At 39.7% G+C, this 5683-nt stretch overlaps 1 pseudogene; it reads right to left on the reverse strand.

Annotated features, from left to right (window-relative positions):
* Nucleotides 1-239: 239 nt before the first annotated feature.
* Nucleotides 240-339, reverse strand: LOC127109134 (uncharacterized; annotated as a pseudogene).
* Nucleotides 340-5683: the final 5344 nt, after the last annotated feature.

Below are 5683 nucleotides of genomic sequence, written 5' to 3' on the forward strand. Positions count from 1 at the left end.
TGGAAATCTTACCGAAGATCCAAACCTTCATTTATCCGTATTTGTCCAATACACTGATACTGTTAAAGCTAATGGTGTCACATCAGAGGCAATTCGACTTCGTCTTTTTCCTTTCTCATTAAGAGACAGCGCTAGAAGATGGCTTCAATCTCTCCCTTCCAACTCAGTCACCACATGGAACGAGTTGAAGAAAGTTTTTCTTGCCCGATATTTTCCGCCAAGCAAAACAGCTATGTTAAGAGCCCAGATAAACGGATTTAAACAGAAAGACAACGAGTCTCTTTTCGAAGCATGGGAAAGATACAAAGACATGATGAGACTTTGCCCACACCATGGTTTGGAAGACTGGTTAGTAATTCACACATTTTATAATGGCCTCTTATACAATACAAGGTTAACAATAGACGCCGCTGCAGGTGGTGCACTAATGAACAAACCTTATGCTGATGCTTTCCAGCTTATCGAGAGCATGGCCCAAAACCACTATCAGTGGGGAACCGAACGAACAACGGTGGAAAAACCTCAACCGAAAACTGGCATGTACGAGATAAGTAACCTTGATCACGTTAATGCAAAAGTGGATGCTTTGGTCCAGAAAATTGAAAGTTTAAACGTATCACCTCCAACCGCCGTGGTTGCTATAACTCAGAATTGCGAGGTCTGTGGAATCCAAGGCCACACTCCTGCGGAATGTCAACTCTTGACTGGAATCCAAGCAGAGCAAGTAAACTATGCTCAAGGAAGCCCCTATTCGAATACCTATAACCCAAATTGGAAGAACCATCCAAACTTTTCATATATGAGTAATAATGCTTTATACGCACCTGGACAGTCTCCAAATCAAGCCCCATCTATACCTCCGGGATATCAGAAACCGAATCCATCCATACCTAACAATAATACCCCTAGAAAATCCAACTTGGAAATCATGATGGAAAACTTTATAGCTTCCCAACAACAAACCAATAAAGATTTCTTAAACCAGAACATACATACTGGCGAACAACTTAAACAACTAGCAAGCAAAGTAGATGCCTTGGCTACCCATAACAAAATGCTGGAAACACAAATATCTCAAGTAGCTCAACAACAAGCACCTACTGCTGCCCCAACTGGTACATTCCCTGGACAGCCCCAACCTAATCCGAGAAGCCAAGCTCATGCAATTATATTAAGAAGTGGAACGGAAGTGGAAGGACCGTCTGATCCAAGGATAGAAAACCAAAACCCTAAGAAATCAACTGAGGAAAGTGAACCTAAGGAAAAGGAAGAGAGAAATAAGGAAACCCTAGAAAAGAAGGAACCTTATGTACCTCCACCACCTTACAAACCACCTATACCTTACCCTCAAAGGCTTGTTAAAACCAAAGATGCGAGCCAATTTAGAAAATTTGTTGATCTCCTTAAACAATTAAACGTTACAATTCCGTTCACCGAAGCTATTACGCAGATGCCCTCATATGCTAAATTCTTAAAAGAAATTCTTTCTAATAAGAGGAAACTTGAGGATAGCGAAACCGTTACACTCCCTGCCGAATGTAGCGCTATAATCCAAAACATGCCACCTAAACTCAAGGATCCGGGTAGTTTCTCTATACCCTGTCACATAGGAAAATTTGTCATCGATAAAGCCTTATGCGATTTAGGAGCCGGAATTAGCGTTATGCCTTTATCCATATGTAAGAAACTGGAAATGGGAGAATTAAGACCAACCAAAATGTCCGTGCAACTAGCAGATCGTTCCATCAAATATCCTGTAGGAATCCTTGAAAACGTTCCCGTACGCATAGGTCAGTTTTACATTCCCACCGACTTTACAATTATGGACATTAGAGAAGATGATATTACACCCATTATACTAGGAAGACCATTCATAGCAACTGCCGGTGCAATCATAGACGTAAAACGAGGACGACTCACCTTCGAAGTAGGTGAAGAGAAAATTGAATTCATTCTTTCCCAATTCTTGAAAGCACCTGCAATAGAAGATACATGTTACTTCATGGATATCATCGATGAATGCATAAAAGAAGCAGAGTCAGGAGAAGACAAATCATCAGACTATCTTTTAGAGGACAAATCTAAACAATGCTTAGCAATAACACCGGACCCTACGCAATGTCTTAACAAACCAACCCCTGATTTGAAAACACTTCCCAAAAATCTGAGATATGAATTCCTAGACTTAGAACTTGAACGACCTGTGATAGTTAATGCAGATCTAGGAAGACTCGAAACAGAAAAACTCTTACATATCTTAAGGAAATATCCAACCGCACTAGGATACCACATCACCGATCTTAAAGGAATAAGCCCTTCTATTTGTATGCACCGCATCATGTTAGAAGAAGACTGTAAAACCTCTAGGGAACACCAGAGAAGACTAAATCCGATCCTAAGTGAGGTAGTAAAGAAAGAAATAACCAAGTTATTGGAAGCAGGTATTATATATCCTATATCTGATAGCAAATGGGTTAGTCCTGTACACGTTGTACCAAAGAAAGGAGGCATAACCGTTATTGAAAACGAAAAAGGGGAAACTATAACTAAACGAATCGAATCGGGATGGAGAATGTGCATTGATTATAGGAAACTAAACAAAGCAACCCGAAAAGATCATTTTCCTTTACCATTCATTGACCAAATGTTAGAACGATTAGCAAAACATTCACATTTCTGTTATCTAGACGGTTATTCAGGCTTCTTTCAAATACCAATTCACCCTGATGACCAAGAAAAGACAACGTTCACATGCCCTTTTGGTACCTTCGCTTATAGACGAATGCCGTTTGGTCTGTGTAATGCCCCTGCAACTTTTCAAAGATGCATGATGGCAATATTCGCCGACTTTCTCGAAAACATCATGGAAGTATTTATGGATGACTTTTCTGTATACGGACAAAGTTTCGAAGAATGCCTTGAAAACCTGGAAAGAGTTCTTGAGCGATGTGTAAAAGTAAACTTAGTACTTAATTGGGAAAAGTGCCACTTTATGGTACAAGAAGGAATTGTTTTAGGACACATCATCTCGAACAGAGGAATTGAAGTAGACAAAGCCAAAATAGAGGTAATCGAAAATCTTCAACCCCCAAGGACCGTGAGAGAAGTACGAAGCTTTTTAGGACACGCCGGTTTTTACCGACGATTCATCAAAGACTTCTCTAAGATAACTAAACCTCTAACCGGACTATTGATGAAAGATGCTGAATTCATATTCGACGATAACTGTTTAAAAGCATTCAAACTCTTAAACAAGCATTGATCTCAGCACCCATTATGCAGACACCAGACTGGAATGAACCATTCGAAATAATGTGCGATGCCAGTGATTATGCTGTAGGAGCTGTTTTAGGACAAAGGAAGGATAAAAAGCTTCACGTTATATATTACGCAAGCAGAACCCTGGATGAAGCGCAAATGAATTACGCCACTACCGAGAAAGAACTCCTAGCAGTGGTATTCGCACTAGATAAATTTCGTTCTTACTTGGTAGGAGCCGAAATAATAGTCTACACCGATCACGCTGCTATCAGGTACCTTTTAACAAAAAAGGATGCTAAACCTAGACTCCTAAGATGGATCTTGTTACTACAAGAATTCGACTTAGAAATCAAGGACAAGAAAGGAACTGAAAACGTAGTAGCAGACCACCTCTCTAGACTTGAGAACCTTGAACCGGAAAGAACATCAATTAATGATGATTTCTCGTATGATAAACTTATAGCTACTTTGGAAGAGAACAACTCCGACATGCAAGTAGAAACCACCTTAGCTATATCTGTCACACCATGGTACGCTGATCTAGTCAATTATTTAGCTGCCGGAATAGTTCCACCTACTTTATCTTACCAGCAGAAGAAACGATTCTTCCACGACATAAAACACTATTACTGGGATGATCCCTTACTTTTCAAAAGAGGCCCCGATGGTATTTTCCGTCGATGTATACCCGAAGAAGAGGTAGAAAATATAATCCAACACTGTCACTCCGCTCCTTATGGTGGACACACAAGTACATCCAAGACCTGCTCTAAAATCCTACAAGCTGGCTTTTATTGGCCAACTATATGGAAGGACGTACATGCGGCTATTAAGGAGTGTGACAGATGTCAACGCACGGGAAACATATCTAGACGTGACGAGATGCCACAAAAAGGTATTTTGGAAGTAGAGATTTTTGACGTGTGGGGGATAGACTTCATGGGACCTTTCCCATCCTCTTTCGGTAACAAATACATACTCGTGGCAGTTGACTACGTATCAAAATGGATCGAAGCTGTAGCTTCTCCAACAAATGACACCCGAGTAGTAACTAGACTCTTTAAAAATATAATATTTCCGAGATTTGGCATCCCAAGAATAGTAGTCAGTGATGGTGGATCACACTTTATATCCAAGGTACTCGAAAAACTACTATTTAAATACGGAGTGAGACATAGGATAGCAACACCTTACCACCCTCAAACCAGTGGACAAGTGGAAGTATCTAACAGAGAAATCAAGCAAATACTAGAAAAAACGGTAGCCACTTCAAGGAAAGATTGGTCATTGAAATTACCAGAAGCTTTGTGGGCTTACCGAACTGCTTATAAAACCCCCATTGGGACGACCCCATTTAAGCTCATTTATGGAAAATCCTGTCACCTCCCGGTAGAATTAGAACATAAAGCCTATTGGGCTATTAGAAACCTAAATTTGAATTATAAAGCCGCCGGTGAAAAGAGAATCCTTGACATAAACGAATTAGAGGAACTCAGAAGAGACGCCTATGAAAATGCCAGAATCTATAAAGAAAGAACAAAACAATGGCATGACAAGCGTATATCAAGGAAAATCTTCAAGCAAGGCGACGCAGTACTTTTATTTAACTCTAGACTAAAGTTATTTCCGGGAAAACTACGATCCAGATGGTCAGGGCCTTTTCATATCACTAAAATCTTTCCCAGTGGAGCGGTAGAAATAAAAGGACAATCTACATAACCGTTCACCGTAAACGGGCAACGTCTGAAACACTATCACTATGCGGAAACCAACGAGGATTCGCAAATCCTACACTTAGACGAAACGCCCCCAGGATCTATAGATTATATTTAACAGTTTCTTTGTCGAGCTTGCGACATTTAAACAAAGCGCTTAGTGGGAGACAACCCACAAACTAATTTGTTATTTTATTATTCTATTATTATCATTCCCCTATTTCTTTCTTAATTATTCTTTTAATTTCTGTTTAGTATTCATTCTTGATTTATTCAAAAAAAAAATAATAAAATAAATAAATAATAATAATAATAATCTTTTCTTCTTTCGGCATTTGGCCAAATCCTGACTTAAACTCATGTTTTCTTTTCTCTAGCTAACACTAACCAGATGGGACATTTTGATCGTATGGGTATCAAGTTCAGAGGAATGGCTCAGAAACAAAAGTTTGAAGAACTAGCCGCTAGAGAGATGCTACCTAGTTTATATGCTGATGATTGGGCTATGACTGCCCTTGGACTGAGACAGAGTGTCCTGTATTTGCTGAATCAGATAGGATGGGAGACATCCCCTATTCTGAGACATTTCACCACCTACCGGAGACTCACACTAGAATTCCTTAGCTCACTAATCTATCTACCCAGCCATGGAAAAGGAATTAGCAGAGGTTTTATCTAGTTCAGAATGTTCAATATGGAGTACCAAT

This window comes from Lathyrus oleraceus, chromosome 7, assembly GCF_024323335.1.
Source record: "Lathyrus oleraceus cultivar Zhongwan6 chromosome 7, CAAS_Psat_ZW6_1.0, whole genome shotgun sequence".
Lineage (NCBI taxonomy): Eukaryota > Viridiplantae > Streptophyta > Magnoliopsida > Fabales > Fabaceae > Lathyrus > Lathyrus oleraceus.